At 41.2% G+C, this 21,937-nt stretch overlaps 1 pseudogene; it reads right to left on the reverse strand.

Moving 5' to 3' along the window:
• Positions 1 to 21,937, reverse strand: part of LOC142452549 (eukaryotic initiation factor 4A-II pseudogene) — a 50,414-nt pseudogene that overhangs the window by 15,733 nt on the left and 12,744 nt on the right.

A 21,937-nucleotide genomic window follows, 5' to 3' on the forward strand; every position in this document is an offset into this window, starting at 1 on the left:
TGCCAAACAGAAGTATTGCTGGGTCATATTTTTACTCATAGTTGTTTTTAATATTGCCAGATCACTATCCAACCAGGCTATATATTTACATCCCACCAGCAATGTATAAGTGTTCTTATCTCCCCATACCATCTCCAGCATTTGTTATTCTGTGTGTGTGTGTGTGTGTGTGCATTTTAATTGGGCTATCTTCTTGGGTGTTAGATGGAATCTTGTTGTTTTGATTTGCCTCTCTTAGGGGGCTAGTGAGCATGAGCATGTCCTCCTGTGTTTGTTAGCCATGTTTGTGGTGTCCTTTGTGAATTGCCTATTCGTGTTCTTTGCCCACCTTTTATTTATTTATTTATTTATTTTTAATTAAAAAACATTTTATTAGGGGCTCATACAACTCTTATCACAATCCATACATATACATACATCAATTGTATAAAACACATCTGTACATTCTTTGCCCTAATCGTTTTCTTTTTTTAAAATTTTTTTAAAATTTTAACAATTTATTAGGGGCTCATACAATTCTTATCACAGTTCATACATATACATACATCAATTGTATAGAGCACATCTGTACAGTCCCTGCCCTAATCATTTTTTTCTCCTCTTTTCTTTTTTTACATTTTATTAGGGACCCATACAACTCTTATCACCATCCAAACATATACATACATCAATTGTATAAAGCACATCCATACATTCCCTGCCCCAATCATTCTCAAAGCATTTGCTCTCCACTTAAGCCCCTTGCATCAGGTCCTTTTTTTTTTTTTTTCCGTCCCTCCCCTTTGCCCCCTCCCACATGTGCCCTTGGTAATTTATACCTCGTTATTTTGTCATATCTTGCCCTATCCGGAGTCTCCCTTCCCCCCTTCTCTGCTGTCCCTCTCCCAGGGAAGAGGTCACATGTGGATCCTTGTAATCAGTTCCCCCCTTCCAACCCACTCACCCTCCACTCTCCCAGCATCGCCCCTCACACCCTTGGTCCTGAAGGTATCATCCACCCTGGATTCCCTGTACCTCCAGCCCTCATGTGTACCAGTGTACAGCCTCTGCCCTATCCAGTCCTGCAAGGTAGAATTCGGATCATGGTAGTTGGAGGGAGGAAGCATCCAGGATCTGGGGGAAAGCTGTGTTCTTCATCGGTACTACCTCGCACCCTAATTAACCCATCTCCTCTCCTAAACCCCTCTATGAGGGGATCTCCATTGGCCGACACTTGGGCCTTGGGTCTCCACTCTGCACTTCCCCCTTCATTTAATATGGTATATATATATACATATACACATATATACACACACTTATATCGTTTTTTTTGCATGATGCCTTATACCTGGTCTCTTGGCACCTCGTGATCGCACTGGCCGGTATGCTTTTTCCATGTGGGCTTTTTTGCTTTTGAGCTAGATGTTTGCCCACCTTTTAATTGGATCATTTGTTTTTCTTATTGAGGTGTTGCAGAATTCTGTAGATTTTAGTAATTAGACCCTTGTCCATTGTGTCATCACTGAGGATTTTTTTTTTAACAATTTATTGGGGCTCATACAATTCTTTTCACAGTTCATACATATACATACATCAATTGTATAAAGCACATCTGTACAGTCTTTGCCCTAATCATTTTTTTCTCTTTTCTTCTTTTACATTTTATTAGGGACTCATACAACTCTTACCATAATCCATACATATACATACATCAATTGTATAAAGCACATCCATACATTCCCTGCCCCAATCATTCTCAAGGCATTTGCTCTCCACTTAAGCCCCTTGCATCAGGTCCTCTTTTTTTTTTTCCCCCTCACTGAGGATTTTTTTCCAAGTCTGTGGGTTCTCATTTTACTCTTTTTTTTTCAAAGTAGAATATTTTATTTAGTTTATTTATTTTAAACATTTTATTAGGGGATCATACAAATCTTATCACAATCCATACATATACATACACCAACTGTACTCTTTTGATGAAGTCTTGTGATCACATGATTTTTTTTAAAAAAAGGAACATATATATATATATTCAGATCTGCTAAATAGTGCATTCATTTTTAATGTACTTAAAAAATTATAAGAGATGTGCAACAACAATGTTGAAATAATTAATGTTAAATTTATTTGGTACAGTCAAAACTTTTCCCATATGACTTAAATTTCATAATTTAAGGCTTTTCAAAATTTTTTTATTCTAATGGTGAGAGAATTAATATTATATAGCTTTAGAAATAATTCAATTTATTGCCATTGAAATAACAAAAATGGGGGAAATTATTTGTTTAAAAATCGAATTCATCTTTAGATCATCTGGCTTCCAGGACATGGATGAGTTAATTTCACCAAACTATGTGATTTGAAAAAATTTGGTTTCTCAGAGAATTAAAGTCCTAACAACTTAAAACTTCATGGAGATTTATGTGATCTAGACTTCCTGTTGCTTAAGTACTTCCTGTGACCTAATATTGTCATTCATATTAATGTTCTACCCTTGGCCTTCACGGCATTTGGGGTAACCCATTTTACCTAGGTGTTCTTTTTAAACTTAGGGGCTTGAGAAAACAAGCCACTGGTGTTCCAAAACCTTTTGGATTTAAACAATTGTCTAGAAAAATTAACAGATCATTTAACTTATGCTCCATTGAATAATTCCGTCTGTTTAAAGGAACCGAATCCAAGTAAAAATAAACACAAGTCAGTTTGGGTTTAGGATACTTTAATAATCATTTAATCTAGGCTCTAAGACACTATTATGTGCAATGGTAATAATCCATGTGTTCACTTCCTTATTTGCACATTTTAAAAACCAGTCCTTCAGATAAGATCTCCCCTCAACTTGAGTCAGTTTTCCTTTGGTCGGGTGGGGGAAGGACAAAATACTTTCCCCAAGATGGTTTTGCCCTGTAGTTACCCTAATTCAACAGACTTCCCTATGACATCACTCAGTGGATTCCCACAGACATTCATGATCAGAGGAGGGACGGATTATATATATAACTTTTTCAGTGTGTCTGTCATCAGAAGGTAGCTTCACTTCTGTTTGTTGGTGAACTAGGGAAGGACAGTTTGCCTTTCAGAGAAGAAAAAAGTAACCAAAATAATAATAAATAACATTTAACATACCGCATATACTTTAACATAAGCTGACCTGAGTATAAGCCAAGGCACCTAATTATTACCTGGGAAACCAGAAAAACTGATTGACTCGAGTATAAGCCTAGGGTGGAAAATACAGAAGCTATTGGTGAGTTTCAATAATCAAACAAATTAAAATAAAATTACTAAAAATTGAGCCATCAGTGGGGTAATGTATTTAAATATTTATTTTAAATAAAAAACATAAATAAAAGGACAAGTCATTTAACATTAGTAAACCAGCACAGTAAGTGGAAAATAGGTTCAACAAAACAATAAGGTATCAACAATGATACCTTAAGAGTACTATTCCCTGAGCTCAATCAGCAACCAAGCTAAAATGTAAAGTGTTAAAATCCTTCAAAATTGGATTCCTCATCATCATCCGTATCCCAATGCAGAGCTTCAGCTGGTGTGAGGTCATCATAGACGCTGTCCTCACTGAGATCGCCGTCATCACCATCACTGCTGTCATTTTCCTACAAAGCACAGTCTTCACTGCCATCCATAGCATTACTAATACTACATTTCTGGAAGGCGCGTCGCACCACGTCTTCTGGAATGTCTTCCCATGCATCTTAAACCCACTTTGCTATTTACTCTATGTCAGGCTTCATGAGATTTCCTCCTTTTGTTAATTGGGCTTGACCAGATGACATCCATTCATGCCACTGACCCATGTATTGTCCAAAGCCCAGTTTTTCAGCACATGTTTTGTGCTGAAAAACTTGGCTTATACACGAGTATATATGGTACTATTTTTATCCCCTCAATGAGAAAATCTGCCGTGTATTATGTTACTACCTGGATTTTAGACTTTGTAACGTATACAGCATTTTTCACAGGTTACATCAGAAGGACTTAAATTGGAACTCTACTAAAATGAAGCCAAATTTTACCTTAACTACTCCTTTGAATTTAAAGAAAGATCCCAACATGGGCAGAAGCTGATCCCAAGGTCATGGACTTTAGTTATTCGACATTGTTCAAGTTTTGATTGCCTTCAAGGCTGCCTGATAATTGACAACTTTTGTGGGCCATATGTATGCCACCTATTGTCATAGTCTTTGTTACATGTCATAAATTCTGCAGACTAATGGTTTTGCCTTAGTGAATGAAGATCATTGACATTGTTAACCCTCATTGTTTTCTTAAGCTTGGTTCTGTCATTTAAACTTTGTTGATTTCTTTAAGTGAAAATTTCTAGGCATCTTAGCAAAATAAATCATTTGCATTTACATATTTTACTTTCTTACTTGTATTTTTTAAAAATACTTTTATTGGGGGCTCTTACATCTCTTATCACAATCCATACATTCATCCATAGTGTCAAGCACATTTGTACATATGCTGCCATCATCATTTTCAAAACATTTTCTTTCTACTTGAGTCCTTGATATCAGCCCCTCCTTTCCCCTCCTCGATCCCCTACCTGCCTTCCCTCATGAACACTTGAGAAGTTATAGATAATTATTTTCATAACTTACATCGTCCTCTGTTGCCTTTACCCACTTTTCTGTTATTCGTCCCCCTGGGAGGGAGTTATATAGTGATCCTTGTGACCGATTCCCACTTTCTCCTCCCACCTTCCCCTTATCCTCCTGGTATCTCTATTCTCATTGTTGGCCCTGAGGGGATTATCTATCCTGGATTCCCTGTGTTTCAGGCTCTTATCTATAGCAATGTGCATGTTCTCGTCTAATCTAATTTGTAAGGTAGAACTGAGGTCATGATAGTGGAGGTAAGAAAGCATTAAAGCACTAGAGGAACGTAGTGAGTTTCATCAGTGCTATACTCTACCCTGACTGGCTCATCCCTGCCTTGTGACCCTTCTGTGAGGGGATGTCCAATTGTCTATAGATGAGCTTTGGGTCTCCATTCCATGCCCCACCCCATTCACATTGGGTATGATTTTGTTCTGGGTCTTAGATGCCTAATACCTGATCCCATCGACACCTCATGATCACACAGGCTGGTGTGCTTCTTCCATGTGAACTTTGTTGCTTCTCAGCTAGTTGGCCACTTGTTTATCTTCAAGACTTTAAGACCCCAGACACTATATCTTTTGATAGTTGGGTGCCAGCAGCTTCCTTCACCACATTTGCTTATGCACCCACTTTGTCTTCAGCAATCGTGTCGGGAAGGTGAGCATCACAGAATGCCAGATTATTAGAACAAAGTGTTCTTGTGTTGAGGGAGTACTTGAGTCGAGGCCCAGTGTCCATCTGCAAACTTACTTCTTAACATATAGTTATAATAAGTACATAGATCTATTCCCCTCTTGTTATATATAAATATATTTACATTTGTACACATCTGTATTTAGACCTCTATAAATGCCCTTTGCCTCCTGGTTCTTTCTTCTATTTCCTTTTACTTTTCTCTTGTCCCACCATCATGTTTGGCCTTCATTCGGGTTTAGTAATTCCTCGCTGCTACATTGCTCTTCATTAAGCTCCACTAGGCATTCTACACCCTTCTCCCCATTGATTTGAATTTACTTGTTGTTCCCTTGTCTCTGGGCTGGTTCTCCCTCACCCTTCATTTCTCCCACTTCCCTCTCTCCCGTATGGTCCCATTCTTTTCATCTCCAAATTATTTATCCCGCCTAGCTTATTTAGATAGACATACAGAGACATTAATAAGTGCAAAAACCAAACAAAGCCAAAGAAAATAACAAAGGAAGTAAAAAAGCCAACAAAACAATAACAAGAAAAATCAAAACCAAAATAGCAACAACAAAAAGGAAGCCACTGGCAAAATGGAAAAACCTATAAATAGTTCAAGGTCTGTTTGTTGGCCTTGATGAGTGCTTTCCAATAGAGTCTGATGGGGTGCCACATTCTGTCTCCAGAGTCTATTTTTGGTATTCCCCGAAGATTTCATCACTTTGCTCCCCTTGCTGTTCTATTGCGTGTCCTTAGTGTTTTGACCCAGCATGATGGGGTCAGATTAGGCACAATTCCTGTACTGTCTCCAGTGTTGGCCCCATAATGCTGTGGTTCAGTCGAGGGTGTCGTGCCTTGTGATGGGGCCAGCCCTATGCTCCTCTCTGTACACTGTCTGCTCTGAGCAGGACTATCGTCTTCAGGGCTTGGTGGGCCAGGTTGTGTTCCCCTCCCTTTCCATCCCTTTTTGCTTCTCCTATGTGCTCTGATCAGATGTGCCCTCTCCCCAAACTGTAGCTTCAGTGCTGTCCTCTGAAGTGAATTCTTCAGGAGGTGGGGTAGAGTGTCCACATAGTTGGGATTGGGGCCCTCTCACAGCCCTCTCTATTGGTTCCCTGGTACATGTCAGTATGTTGTTCTCCTGTCTTGGAACATGGGGTTGAAACCTGGTCTCTCTCGCCCTCTCCTGTGGAGATATAAACAATACCCTCTCCTTGGGTGTGTTCTTACTAGTATTTTTAATTGATGCTATTGAATAATGATGCTATTATTATTAGAATTATCAAATGTCCCATGAAGGTTACTTATATTATTTCTCAGGAACCTAATATGCTGCCTCTGAAGTTGACCATAAATCCACAACGTGGATTGAGTCTACACTTAATGCTAAACCCTAATCTGAGAACAAGTAGTTTTTATAACATGGCCCTGCATGACAGTTATTCTTTTGAGATGATTGCTGAAGATATGAGTTCCATTAGCAATGCACAGTGAAGAAATCAGGAAGTGCTTTGTTATCAAAAAGAATAGCATCTGAAATCTTAAATACTTGTATTTAACACTTGTTTTTAACAAGTCTCCATCTATGGAAATACCAGCAAACCTGTGCATTAAAAGCACCCCAGCCTATGTGTGACAAAGGATTCTTAAGAAAATTCATGATCAGAGGTGAAGGATTGTGTTAGATCTTAAATTTCTGATGTCTGAACTTATAAAAAGTTGTAGTTTACAGTATAAGTTCAAAATGCATTTATGAGTTTCCATATAATTTCAGCTTCCATTGAATTCCTTCTAACCAGTAGCATGAATGGCTTCACCCTCAGGTAGAGTACATAAGAAAGTGAATTATTCTCATTCCCTAAGTAAGTGCAAGTAGAAGTGCCATAATCCCTCGGGGCTTGCCTAGGCATGTCCTTAAAGGAAATTGGGGGCCATATGGTTATGAGTCACATCCTGACTGTTTTAGTCGAAGGCCCAATCTTGTAAGCTCTTCTGCCTAATCAAATGTATGTGCCCCAATCAGAGTCTCATGCCTGCTTGTATGGTCCTACCTGGAACTGTGATGTATTGATCGGAAGCCTATCATGCCTTTGTGACAGCTTCCTTTTCCTTCTCATGTTCTATTTAAGTCTCTGTTTTGCCGTAAACCATTGAATGATATTTTGCCTTTGTGCTAATAATTTCCATCAACCAGATGATGATCTTTGTTTTATCTTTTCCTGTTTAAAACTTAATAAATATTTTCCTTAAATTATATTTGAGATTTGGGGTCACCTTTGTACCCTAAAACACTTGAACAGAGGATAAAGAAGACTAAAGAGAAGCAGCAACTCAAAGCAGTTCATAACTGTTTGTCAATAACAACAAAAGAATACTCCATGTTGTGTTCAGATTAAATATACATTTGAGGTCGTTTCTCCATCCTGAAATTAAAAGAACCGAACTTGGAAAATCAGAATTATTGTTTCAAATCAGTGCTGGGAAGTTAACAAGTAGGTATGGCTAATCAATCTGGAATTGCATCACAGATAAATAAGGAAAACAATTCCCATCAATCCAATTCCACATCATGGTAATTCCATGTGTGTCAGAGTAGAACTGTGCTCCATAAGATTTCCAAGACGGTGAGCTCTCAGAAGCACATCACTAGGGCTTTTTCTTTTATTATTTTATTATGGGCTCTTACAGCTCTTATAACATTCCATACATCAATTGGTTCAAATATATTTATATATGAAGCCATCACCATTTCCAAAATATTTTCTACTTGAGCCCTTGGGATAAACTTCTCTTTTCCCCCCTCCTCTTCCACCCTTCCACCCTTATAAATCCTTGATCAATTATATGTTGTTATTATTATGTATCTTACAATGCCCATTGTCTCCCTTCACCCACATTTCTGACCTTTTTTTTTTTCTGATTCACTTCTGGGCAGATTTGAACAACCAACCTTTCATTTAACAGCCCTACACACTTTGAGCTACCTAGGGATCGTTATCACAAACCCAAATGTTCCAAATGCATAGCCTTTGAGTCCGTCCTGATTCAGGGCAAACTTATATAGGGTTTATGAGATTGTAAACCTGTTGTGGGAGCAGATAGTCTCCTTGTTTTCCTGTCCGCCACAAATCAGAGGAAATAAATTCTCACTCTTGTTGAATTTAATCACGGTTGAGAGAGGAAAACAGATGAAAATACGTATTTGCCTTCTTGAAACAAGTCTAACTAGCAAACATCAAGTTTAGGGCACCAGGGTGAGTAATGGGGATCCTGAGGTTGGACCCCAGCACTGATGGCAGGCATAGGGAGGTTCCTAGCCTTGTTAACCTCCACTCGTCTGTCAGGTGGTTCTACGCAAGAAAACAAAGTAAAATATTATCATGAAATGTGCAAAGACCTGGAACTAGAAAAGCAAAGAGGAAGAACACACTCAGTATATCTTAAACTGGAAAAACTCAAGAAAAAATTCAAGCCTCAAGTCACAGTATTGAAAGATTCTGCGGGTGAACTATTGACTAATGCAGCAGGCATCAAAAGAAAGTGAAAAGACTCCAGTCACTGTACCCAAAAGAACTCGTTGACCTTCCACCAGTTTATGGGGTAGCATATGCGCAAGAACCAATGGTGCTGCAGGAAGTTGAAGCTGCACTGAAAGCATCAGTCAAAAACAAAGCTCCAGGGATTGCATCAGTCAAAAACAAAGCTCCAGGGAGTACCAATTGACATGTTTCAACGCTCAGGTGAAGCACGCTGTGGTGTTATCAGGAAATTTGGAAGACGACTAGTTGGCCAACTGATTGGAAGAGATTTATATTTGTACCCATTCAAAGAAAGATGACCCAATAGATACTCAAATTATAGGACAATAGCATTAATATCAAAAGCAAGTCAACATTTTCTGAAGATGATCCAGCAATGGTTGCAGTAGCATATTGACAGGGTTCAGAAAGGAACATGATACAAGGAATATAATTGCTGATATCTGATGGATCCTGGATCAAAACAGAGAATACCAGAAAGATGTTTACTTGTCTTTTAGTGACCATACCAAGGCATTTGACTGTGTGATTATAACAATCAGTGGATAAGTTCGAGAAGAATGGGGATACCAGAACACTTGGCTGTGCTCTTGTGGAACTTGTGCATGGATCAAGAGGCAGTTGTGCAAACAGAATAAGGGAAAATACTGTTTATAATCAGGAAAGGTGTGCATAAGGGTTGTAACAGCTCACCATACTTATTCCCTCTGTATGATGAGCAAATCATCAGAGAAGCTGGATTATATGAAGAAGAATGTGGCATCAGGGTTGGAGGAAGGCTTATTAAAAACCCCTGTGATATGCAAATTACATGGTCTTGCTTGCCAAAAGTGAGGAAGAATTGAAGGACTTGCTGATGAAGATCCAGGATTGCAGCCACTAGTGTGCGTTACAACCCAATATAAAGAAAACCAAAATTCTCACAACGGGACCAATAGATAACATCAAAATTAGAGGGAGAAAAGTTTGAAGTTGTCAAGGATTTTGTCTTGCTTGGGCCCGCAATCAATGTACATGGAAGCAGCAGTCAAGAGATCAAAAGATGAGTTGCATTGGGTAAATCCACTGCCCAAGACCTCTTTAGAGTATTGAAAAGTAAGGATGTTACTTTGAGGACTAAGGTGCACCCAACCCAAGCCATAGAATTTTCCATTACTTCATATACATGTGAAAGTTGGACATTGAAAAAGGAAGATAAAAGGACGGATGCATTTGAATTGTGATGCTATCTTTCAAGAATATTGAAAGTACCATGGACTGCTCAAAGGACAAACAGATTCGTCTTGGAAGAAGTCTGGCCAGAGTGCTCATTAGAGGCAAGGATGGCAAGACTTCATCTTGCATACTTTGGACATATTGTCAGGAGAGACTGGTCCCTTTTGAAGAACATCATGCTTGGTACAGTCGACGGGCAGGTAGCGATAAAAGAGAAGACCCAACAAGATGGATTGACACAGTCGCTGCAACAATGGGCTCAGGTATAGGAACCATTGTGAAGATGGCACAAGACCTGGTTGTGTTGTACATAAGGTTGCTATGCATCACAACCTTTCTTTTTTAAAAAAATCATTTTATTGGGGGCTCATACAACTCATCACAATTCATACATGCATCCATTGTGGCAAGTACATTTGTACATTTGTTGCCATCATCATTCTCAAAACATTTTCTTTCTCCTTGAGCCCTTGGTATCAGCTCCTCATTTTTTCTCCTCCCTCCCTGTCCCCACTCCTTCACGAACCCATGATAATTTATGAATTATTATTTTGTCATGTCTTATACTGTCCGACATCTCCCTTGACCCACTTTTCTGTTATCTGTCCCCCAGGGTGGAGGTTACATGTAAGATCATTGTGATTGCTAATCCACCTTCCCCTTACACTCCTGGTATCGCTACTCTCATTATTGGTCCTGAGGGGTTCATCTGTCCTGGATTCCCTGTGTTTCCAGTTGCTATCTGTACCAGTGTACATCCTCTGGTCTAGTCAGATTTGTAAGGTAGAATTGAGATCATGATAGTGTGGGGGTGAGGGTGGGAGAGAAAGCATTAAAGAACTAGAGGAACACTGTATGTTTCATCAGTGCTATACTGCACCCTGACTGGCTCGTCTCCTCACCACGACCCTTCTGAAGGGATGTTCACCTAAAGATGGGTTTTGGCTCTCCACTCTGCACTCCTCCTCATTCACAATGATGTGATTTTTTTTTTGTTCTTTGATGCCTGGTACCTGATTCCATCGACACCTCGTGATCACACAGGCTGGGGTGCTTCTTCCATGTGGACTTTGTTGCTTCTCAGCTAGATGGCCACTTGTTTATCTTCAAGCTTTTAAGACCCCAGATGCTATATCTTTTGATATATGGGCACCATCACCTTTATTCACCACTTTTGCTTATGCACCCCCTTGTCTTCAGCAATTGTGTTGGGAAGGTGAGCATCATGGAATGCCAACTTAATAGAACAAAGTGTTTTTGCATTGAAGGAGCACTTGAGTAAGGTCCAATGTCCATCTGCTACCTTAATACTAAACCTATAAATATATGCACATAGATCTATTTCCCCATTCTCATATACAAATATATTTACATAGGTACATGCCTGTGTTCAGGCCTCTTTAAATGCCCATTTGCCTCCTAGTTCTTTCCTCTATTTCCTTTTACTTTCCTCTTGTCCCACTGTCATGTTCAGCCTTGATTTGGGTTTCAGTAATTCCTGTCAGCTACATTGCCCTTGATCAAGCCCTACTAGGCCTCCTACATCCTCTTTGTCATAGATTTTAGATCACTTGTTTTCACCTTGTCCCTGGGTTTGTGAATACCCACTTCCTTTGCCCCATCTCCCCCTCTCCCCTTCTCCCATGCCCCCGCTCCCCTCTCCCGAACCATTGGTCCCATCGTTTTCTCCTCCAGATTGTTTATCCCACCTATCTTATCTAGATAGACCTGCACAGATAACAATATGCACAAAAAACAAGACAGAGCAAAACAAAGCAACAAAAGAAAACAAAACAACAAAAAACCAATTACACACACAAAAAACTTCTGTAAATTGTTCAAGGTCTGTTTGTTGACTTTTAGGAATGTTTTCTGGTCGAATCTGATAGGTGCCACACCCTGGCCCTAAAGTCTATTTTTGGTATTTCCTGGGAACTTTGTTACTCTGTTCCCCTTGCTGTTCTGTTTTACACCCTTAGTGTTTTGCCTTGGTAAGATGGCATCACAATTCCAGCACTGTGTCTCCAGTGTGTATCACCACCTTTCAATGGCACCTAATAATAACAGCCTTGTTAAATGTATGTCTACCCCTAGTACCAACCTAACAAAGGGGGAATGCAAAATTACCCCCACTGTAGAGTCCATACCATAATTTCCTTGAGTATGTTTGGGCTGGGGAGCCCTGCTGGTGTAGTGGTTACAGTCGGGTTGCTAACTTTAAGGTCCGCAGTTTGAAACCACCAGCTGCTCTGTGAGAGAACGATGGGACTTTCTACTCCCAATAAGAGTTACGGTCTCAGAAACTCACACAAGCAGTTCTACCTCTCCTATCCGGTCACTATGAGTTGGCATCGACTTGATGGCAGTGAGTCTGGGCTTTTGTTTATATTTGGGTTGAAGACAAATAGGATTGCTTAGTCATTTATTCTTTGACTTATCACAGTTCCCAGCTTGGGGATGGGGAGGCAAGTATCACTTTAATGACCTTTCCAATTTTCTCAGCAGTTGGCGCTGTCTTCATTTACCTTGGTGTCAGCATGGGCCAGTGAGTGATCAAACACCTTGTGGTAGTTAGATTGTATGTCAACTGCACTTGTGGAGGGGTGGAGTCCAACCTGTCTGTCAATCAGGTCACAGCCTGATGATGCCTTTGGAGGTGTAGCCTTCTTATAAGAGAGAAACTGGGAACTTTCCTCTTGCTGCCACTTTGCCTTTCTACTTTCTCGGACTCTTCTTACCTCCAGTGGCAGCCCCATTTGGGTTGCCGATCCCTGAAAGCTGTCAGGGCCCTTCCATGTATCCACCAACCTTGGACCCACATGATTCTGCACCCATGGGCCTATGATCTTCCTGCGTCCTGCTTCACCTTTCTGCATCATTGGCCTGCAGCTACCTGAGTCTGAAGAGAGTTCCAGCTTGCATCAGATTTATGTATTTGAGTTGGACTTGGCTGGAATGCCTTCTTGATATAAATCTCTTTCTTCCACAGAGATGAGTGTCACTGGTTTTGCTTCTCTAGACAATCAAGCCCAACTCAGCTGGCCAGGCTTTAGAGGTGAATGAATCCAGTGTTGGCAGGTAAAATAGCAGGCAGCTGAAGTCTCTCAAGATCCACATGCCCTAATGTCAGGTTGTTGGTTTAAGTGTGAAGGCTCAGAGCTTAACAAGCTTGATGTAGGATCAAAACCCAGCAAGCAGTCAATATGGTTTGCCACGATGCCTCCTTATATTGGAAGCAGGTCATTCCCCCGAGGACACCCCATCATGGGAGATTACTAAATTTGAACTGCCAACCACTGAGAATCATGGCCCAGGCCATGACGGAAAACCTCAACTACTACAACCATGTTATCCAACTATGCACTTCCAATCTTCTTCATCACCCTTTATAGACAAATCAGTCTTTGAAGAAATATAAGCATAACACTCTTTAGAAGTAAAGAGAGTGAAACCTTGGCTCACTTACTTAGGTACCATCATCAGGAAAGATCAATTGCTGGGAAAAGATATCATGGTAGGCAAACAGCAAAACTGAGGCAAACCCTCAATGGATGGAGGAAAACCCTCAAAGGGAGAGACTGATACAGTAACAACTATGGACTCAACACATCAACAATCATGAAGATGAGGCAGAATGAAGCCATTTCTAACTCTGTTGTACACGAGGTTGCCATGAGTTAGTGCTGACTCAAAGGCAATTAAAAATCACCGAAACTCAGAGACTTTAAGCAATAAGTCCCCAAGTATGACTGCTTTTCAGAAGCAGTGACTTCAGAAACAGTAATAAATAGCCAGTGATAACAGCGCTGCTGTTTAATTTTTACAGGAAAGCAGAAAATGTATGCCTAACTTTTATGATTTTGAAGGAGAGAGACCAACCTACATTATCATTCCTGAGTTTTGACTTCTCCCCATTTTCTTGAGCCATTGGTTCTGAGCTAAAGCTCAAATATAATGGAGCCTTCCTTGTGTAGAAACATCTCATCATGTCAAATGAGTGAGAGGAAAATTAGACATTTCTATCAGCCAGCCAGCAAGCAATTTGGCCTCAAACTCACTGCCATTGTCGAGTTGATTTCTGACTCAAAGTGACCCTACAGGCTGAATCCAGAGGGCTTTCAGTAATAGACTGTTAGGCCTTTCTTCCTAGACTGCTTTGGTCTGGAAGTGCTGCTGGATCCTGTTCAGCAGCATAACAGCATGCAAGCCTCGACAGAGAGCTGGTAACTATTCTTGAAGTGCTTTGGTTGGGCCTCCGGGAAGGTGACAACATAATTCGGCTCACTTCTTTGGTTTTATCAGACTGCTTTATCTTTATTCTGTTGCCTTCATTGAATGACTTTTTGTAGTTTAAGGTCGAGAACAAAGTCATTGTGACTATTTTCAGCCAGAGAGACTGGGGGCCTCTTTGTTTTGAATATCAACACCATGAGAGCGAATGTATGTTTCTCTGTCAGATGGTATGGTTCATGGATTAATTCGGATGCAATCCTAGTTCTAAAGATAATAAAAATGAAAAGGGAAGTAAGTCCAGCAATCCAGCGAGGTCAGCTGGCAGGAAAATTGACATCTCTGAAGGAAACTTGATTGAAAGCAGGCAGGACCCTCATGCAACATTAAGCCAGAGAAGTAGCTACTGGCCACATTTCTGCTCTTAGAGGGGAGTCAGAGACTTCTTCAGATTCCCCCCCACCACACACACAGCTCTAACTTGGGCGAATCAGATAGCATTCTCTCCTGAGACCCACCAAGCTTCTCCTTACTTGGTGGGAAAAAGTCCACTGAATTTCACACAGCTTGTTTCCCAGCCGGGAAGTTGGGTGGGAGTTGACAAGGGATGATAGTTTTGCCCCTGGTGCTGAGATCCCCTCCAATTATTCCTTCTTTTGTGAGTCTGCATCTGGACCCTTCCCTAAGCTTCCTTTGAATCCTGGCCTGTGTTTGTGTCTCTTCTGATATTTCTGCTCATCTGGATGGCAGTTTAGGAGACAGCATTTCTGGCATGGGCCTTCAGAGTTGACAAATCATTAGTGAGATAGATTCCTTTTCTTGCACTTCTGCCCCCAGGCCTGAAGAGGCTGCCACATCTATTTCTACCTTTGATGTAAAGTTTGACCTGTTTTAATATTATTATTAGAAGATCATTTTATTGGGGGCTCTTACAACTTTTATAACAATCCATACATCACTTGTATCAAGCATATTTGTATGTATGTTACCACCATTCTTTTCTAGACATTTACTTTCTACTGAGCCCTTGGTATCAGCTCCCCCCCCCTCACTCTACCCCATGACCCCTTGATAAGTTACAAATTCTTATTATTTTCATATCTTACACTGACCGCAGTCTCCCTTCCCCCATAGTTTCTGTTGTTCTTCCCCCTGGAGGGATGTGTGTCTGTGGTTATGTGTTGGTCATTGTGATGGTTCCCCCGTTCTCCTCTCCTCTCCCCATTTTCCCCTTACCCTTCTGGTATCTCTACTCACATTCCTGTTCCCGGATTCCATGTGTCCTGAGCTCATCTCTTATCTGTACCTATGCACATGCTCCGGTCTAATCCGAAGTGAAAGGCAGTAATGTGGTCATGATAGTGGGTGGTGAAGAGGCTTCAAGGAGCCAGAGGAATATTGTGTGTTTCATTGGTGCTATACTGTGCCTGGTTGACTCATCCCTTCCTTGTGACCCCTCTGTGAAGGGATGTCCCATTGTCTACAGATGGGCTTTGAGTCTCTCCTCAGAGCCCCTCATTCTCAATGATACAGTTTTGTTTCTTTCTTTGTTATGGGTCTTCTGATGACTGTTACTCAGTCCCAACCACACCTCATGATCGCACAGGCTGGTGTGCTTCTTCCAGGCGGGCTTGTTACTTCTCTGCTAGATGACCACTTGTTTAACTTCAAGCCTTTAAGACCCCAGATGATATGTCTTTTGATAGCTGGGCACCATCTGCTTTCTTCACCACATTTGCTAATGTACCTATTTTGTCTTCAGTGATTCTGCTGGAAGGGTGAGGAGTACAGCGTGCTAGTTTGTTAGAACGAAGTGTTCTTGCATTGAGGGAGGGTATGAGAAGAGGCCCAAAGTTTTCCACTACCTCAGTGTATTGCCATATAAAAAAATGTAGATGGGCCAATACCTCTATTTTTATGAATTAATTTATTTACATATTACACACCTTTGCTTATACCTATATCCATAGAATCGCTTCCTAGACGGTTCCTGTTTCCTTTTACCTTCCTCCTGCGGCACACTTGCCTTACTTCCGCCTCTTACTAATTCCTCTCAGCTAGACTGCTGTTGTTCCAACACCCCCAGGATCTCTACGTCTTCCTTGTTGATATTCATTCTCTAGTTGTTCCCTTCTAGTTGTTTGCTCACTGCTGCCTCCCCCTGCCTTCTTCTCCCCCAAGTCTCTCCAAGACCATCAGTCCTGTTGCTGGTCCTGTTGCTTTCTACTAGAGCTTGCTTCCCATGCCTGTCTTATATAAGTAGGCAAAACAATAACAGACCAAACAAAAAGAAAACAAAAGATTGACAAAAAAAAGAAAAAGGAAAAAATCCCACATAATTCCAAATCTGTCCACTGACCTTTATGACTATCTCCCCACTGGTCCTGGGGGAATTCTGGGAGCTGGCCCTCCTAGCCTGAAGTCTATTTGGGGGGCTCTTTAGGAGCTTTGTGGTTTGGCTTTGCTCCCATTGCTGATGTTATGTTTCCTTCTTGGTTCACCCCGCTGTGGGAGATTCAGATTGGACTAACTCCCCGCCATGTGTCCCCAGTATTGTCCTCTGTCTCAGTATGATCCAGCAAGGGGACAACGTCTTGAGCTGTTGTCAGCCCTATAATTCTCTTTGTTCCTTAGCAGCCCTGTGCAAGGACATCGTTCTCTGGGCTTGATATGGCTAAATGGGGTCTAAATGGTCCCTTTCTGTTTTCCCTTCTTGGTTGGCTTCCATGTGGGTATGGTATGCTGGCCCCTCTTCCCAGCCTGTAGTTTTATTTTTTTTGTTTTTAAAATCATTTTATTGTCGACCTATACAGCTCTTATCACAATCCATACATACATCCATTGTGTCAAGCACATTTGTACATTTATTACCATCATCATTTTAAAACACTTTCTTTCTACATGAGCCCTTGGTATTGGCTCCTAATTTTTCCCCTCCCTCTCGCACCCTCCCTCCCTCATGAACCCTTGACAATTTATAAATTACTATTATTTTTTCATGTCTTACACTGACTGATGTCTCATTTCACCCACTTTTCTGTTGTCTGTTCTCTGGGGAGGGGGTTATATGTAGATTATTGTGATCAGTTCTCCCTTTCTCCTCCCACCTTCCTCTTACCCTCCTTGAATCACTATCGCTACCCTCACGATTGGTTCTGAGGGGCTCATCTGTCCTGGATTCCCTGTGTTTCCAGCTCTTATCTGTACCAGTGCACATCCTCTGGTCCAGCCGTATTTGTAAGGTAGAATTGGAGTCATGATAGTGGCAGAGACGGTGGGTAGGGGGAAGAAGGGAGGAAGCATTAAAGAGCTAAAGGGAAATGATATATTTCACTGGTGCTATACTACACCCTGAATGGCGTGTCTCTTCCTTGTGACCCTTCTTTAAGAGGATGTCCAATTGTCTACAGATGGATTTGGGGTTTCCACTCTGCAGCCCTCCTCATTCACATTGATATGATTTTTTGTTCTGGGTCTTTGATGCCTGATACTTGATCCCATCGACACCTCATGATCACACAGGCTGCTGGGCTTCTTCCACGTGGACTTTGTTTCTTCTCAGCTAGATGGCCATTTGTTTATCTCCAAGCCTTTAAGACCCAAGATGCTATATCTTATGATAGCTGGGCACCATCAGCTTCCTTTCCCACATTTGCTTATGCATCCTCTTTGTCTTCAGCAATCACATTGGGAAGGTGAGCATCACGGAATGCCAGGTTATTAGAACAAAGTGTTCTTGCGTTGAGGGAGTACTTGAGTAGAGGCCTGATGTCCGTCTGCTATCTTAATATTTAACATATAAATATATTGCACACAGATCTAGTTCCCTATCATTATATATAAATATATTTACATATGTACATGCCTGTATTTAGACCTCTATAAATGCCCATTTGCCTCCTAGTTCTTTCCTCTATTACCTTTTACTTTCATCTTGCTCCACTATCATGCTCAGCCTTCATTAGGGTTTCAGTAATTCCTTCAGTTACATTGCCTTTGATCAAACTCTACCTGGCATCCTACATCCTCCTCGCCATCTATTTTAGATCACTTGCTTTTATCTTGTTCCTGGGTTTGTTAACACCCACTTCCTTTCCCCCACCTCCTTCTCTCCCATGTCCCCTGCAGAACCATTGGTCCCATTGTTTTCTCCTCCATATTGTTTCTCCTGTATCTCTTATCTAGATAGACATGTAGAGACAATGAGTACAAAAATAAGACAAAACAAAACCAAACAACAAAAGAAAACAGAAAAATAAAATAACAACAATTAAAACAACACCTGACAAAAAAAAAAACACCCGAAAGAAAGAAAAGCCTATAAATAGTTCCAGGTCTGTTGGTTGACCTTATGAGTGTTTTCCAGTCCAGTCTGATGAGGTGCCACGCCCTGGTTGCAAAGTCTATTTTTAGCATTTCCCAGGGACTTCATTTCTTTTTTTCCCCCTTGCTGCTCTGTTGCACGCCCTTAGCATTTCACTCTGCTGTGGTGGGGTCAGATCAGTCGCAATTCTAGCACCGTGCCTCCAGTGATGTCCCTCATAGTGCTATGGGTCAGTGAGGGATGTTATGTCTCATGGTGAAGCTGGCCCTATGATCCGCTCTGTGCACTGGCTGCTCAGAACAGGAATACCATCCTCGGTGCTTGGTGGGCCAGGGTATGTTCCACTCTCTTTCCTTCCCTCTTCATTTGCTCTTGTGTGCTCTGATCAGATGTGCCCCTCGCCTTGAACTGTAGCTTCAGTGCTGTCCTCTGAAGTGAATTCTGGGGGGAGGGGATGGAGTGTCCATGTAGTTGGGATTGGGGCTGGCCTCTATTGGTTCCCTGCTTCATGCCGGTATGTTGCATTCATGTCTTGGTACACAGGGTTCAAGTCTGGTCTCTCTCTCCCTCTCCTGTGGAGACATAAACAACACCCTCCCTTTGGGTGAGTTAGTCCCCTGCTCCCCCACTAACCATGTCTTTTTTCTTTCTTTCTTTTCACCTCCTTTTTAGTCCTAAAAATCCATATGTAATCCTGCATTGGGTCTGGCAACTGCCATAGTACCTGGACCTCACCCCAGGAATGGATGTATATAGTAGCTTTTCCCTTATGCCCCTTTTGCATTTTTAAGCTTACCTCTGCAGACTCATGTTGTACTTGTCCTTTTGTGTTTGGCTTACTTCGTTTAGCATACATTCCTCCAGTTCTTCCCATGCAGTGATGTGCTTCATGCATTCATCACTGCTTTTTAGCGATGTGTAGTACTCCATTATATGTACGTACCACAGTTTTTTAATCCATTTGTCTGTTGATGGAAATTTGAGCTGTTCTCAACTCCTTGTGATTGTGAACTGCGCCACGATGAACATTAGAGCTCAGATATCTGGCCGTGGTTTGTTTCTTGCCTCTTCTGGGTATATGCCCAGTAGGGGGATTGCTGAGTCATATGGTACTTCTATTTACACCTGTTTTCCATATCACCAAATAAATTTCCATAGTGGCTGTACATACCTACCGGTCCACCAGCAGTGATTAAGAGTTTCTATCTCACCACAGCACCTCTAACATTTGTTACTTTCTGATTTTTAAAATTAAGCTATCTTTGAGTGTGTTAGGTAGTATCTCATAGTTGTTTTAATTTGAATTTCTCTTATGGTTAATGATCTGGAACATTTTAACTTATGTTTATTGGCCATTTGGATTTCTGCCCATGATTTTGTTTTGTTCTCTGTCGTACATACTGTGGGCCCCCCTGTCTTTTAATTGCTCCCTTTCCTGCCTCTCCCCTGTCTCACTCCTGCACCTTCTGCCATCACCGCCATTAGGTCAATTTCAACTCAAGACACAGTATATATTTATATAATTAAAATTTCAAGACACCACAACTACTGCTATTACAAAAGAAAGTTTATTTGGGAAAAACAAATCACACTTACCAGATCTTAAACTTGTCTTCAGAATTTAGCTCAAAGGATTCACCATCTTAAAAAAAAAGGCAAAAACAATTTCCCTAAGAAAAAACATCAGCTAAAAAATTATCTACCCAGCAAATATTCTTTTCTTACTTCCCCTAGTTGATAGGGCTGATCAGCAGATTGAGGCAGAAGGCGCAAGAGCTAATTTCTCTCTGTACAACATGGCATCTATATCTTGGTAGGAGAGTAGAATTGGTGAGACTTCAGGGAAGTGCCCAGGCCCTTTGTTCAGGCTCACTGCTGAAAAAGGAGGAGGAGGAAGAATGCTTGTCTTGATAGAGATACTTTTGCATCTTTTTATGGGATTTCTTCATTTTCTTCGGCATTTTCTTGTCCATCAGCATTCCTGGTGCTACCATTCCAGCATCCAAGGGATTTATACCATGCAGACCAGGGGAAGGTGGTAGATATGGAGGAGGGCCATAAGGTGGGTAGTTCTGGTGGTTGGCATTTTGGTTGTTGCACAGATTGAGGAGGTACACCTGGGGGAAAGCTGGATTCCCCTGGGGAACTTCTGGGGATGTGGGTATGGGGGTGGAGTGGGAATGGGCCTGGAGGAAAGATCAGATTAGCAGGAGGTGGAAGGACAAGTTGGAACCTGCAGTGTATGTAATCTTGTGGGGGAGGCATGGATTTGCCTCCAGCTGTCCAGCATTGGCAGTCCATGTGTTCAGGTGTTTCTCAAGTCTTTACACCACCATCTGTGCTTGGTTAGAGACTGTCACTCTTTAGAGGAGTAGAAAGTCTAAACTTTCTCCCATGTAGAGGCTGGTGGTTTTGAACTATTAACCTTGAGTAAGCAGCCCAACAGGTAACCACTACTCACCTTCAGAGTTCCCTAAAAATGTTCCCTCTGCAGTTACCCCAATCCCAGGAATCTTGAGACATGCAGGGTCACTCTGATGAAGCAGGATGTTAATGAATGCTCCTGAGGGCAGCAAGACTTCAGTTTAATTTTAATTTCAAAAAGTCAAAAGTGATGCTTCTCTCTTATTTATCTATGAACCAAGAAAGTCAGATTAAATCTATGTCTTTTCAAACTTTTTTTTAAGCTAAAGAAAGTCTCATTCAAACAAGTTTAAAAAAACTTGTAAATTGGGATTTAAGTGAAAGTTTACAAGCAAACTGGTTTTCTATTCAACATTCATACCCATTTTGTTTTCTGATATTGATCAGTGTCCCCACAATGGACCAGCACTGTCTCACTTAGTTTCTGAGTTTACTGTCTCCATTCCTGTTTCTTCCTGATTGCTTCTTGTCTTCTGAGCTTTATACCTGAGCAACCACTACCTTTTAAATCCCAAGTGATGCATGGAGGGGTGAGTTCTAAAGAATGCACACCTCCCTAATGCTGCTATTGCCTTATTTTCCTGTGTATTATTTGGCTGAAAGTTGAGGATATCTAAGGACCATAGTTTTCAGGGGCTTCACCAGGCTCTATCAGATCAGTAAACCTGCTCGGCTCTGATTTCGAATTTTGTTCCACAATTTTCACCCCCTCGATTCAGAACACTATTGTGAGCCCTTACAGAGAAGTCAGCAGGGTATGTGGGTACCACCTAATTCTCTGGCCTCAGTCAGGGACTTAGAGGCTGAAATCAATGGGAGCCATCATTCGCTTGGACTGTTTCCTTCAGTCTTTGATTTTTTCCTTTTTTTTTAAGACATTTTATTAGGGGCTCATACAACTCTTATCACAATCCATACAT

This window comes from Tenrec ecaudatus, chromosome 7 (assembly GCF_050624435.1).
Source record: "Tenrec ecaudatus isolate mTenEca1 chromosome 7, mTenEca1.hap1, whole genome shotgun sequence".
NCBI lineage: Eukaryota > Metazoa > Chordata > Mammalia > Afrosoricida > Tenrecidae > Tenrec > Tenrec ecaudatus.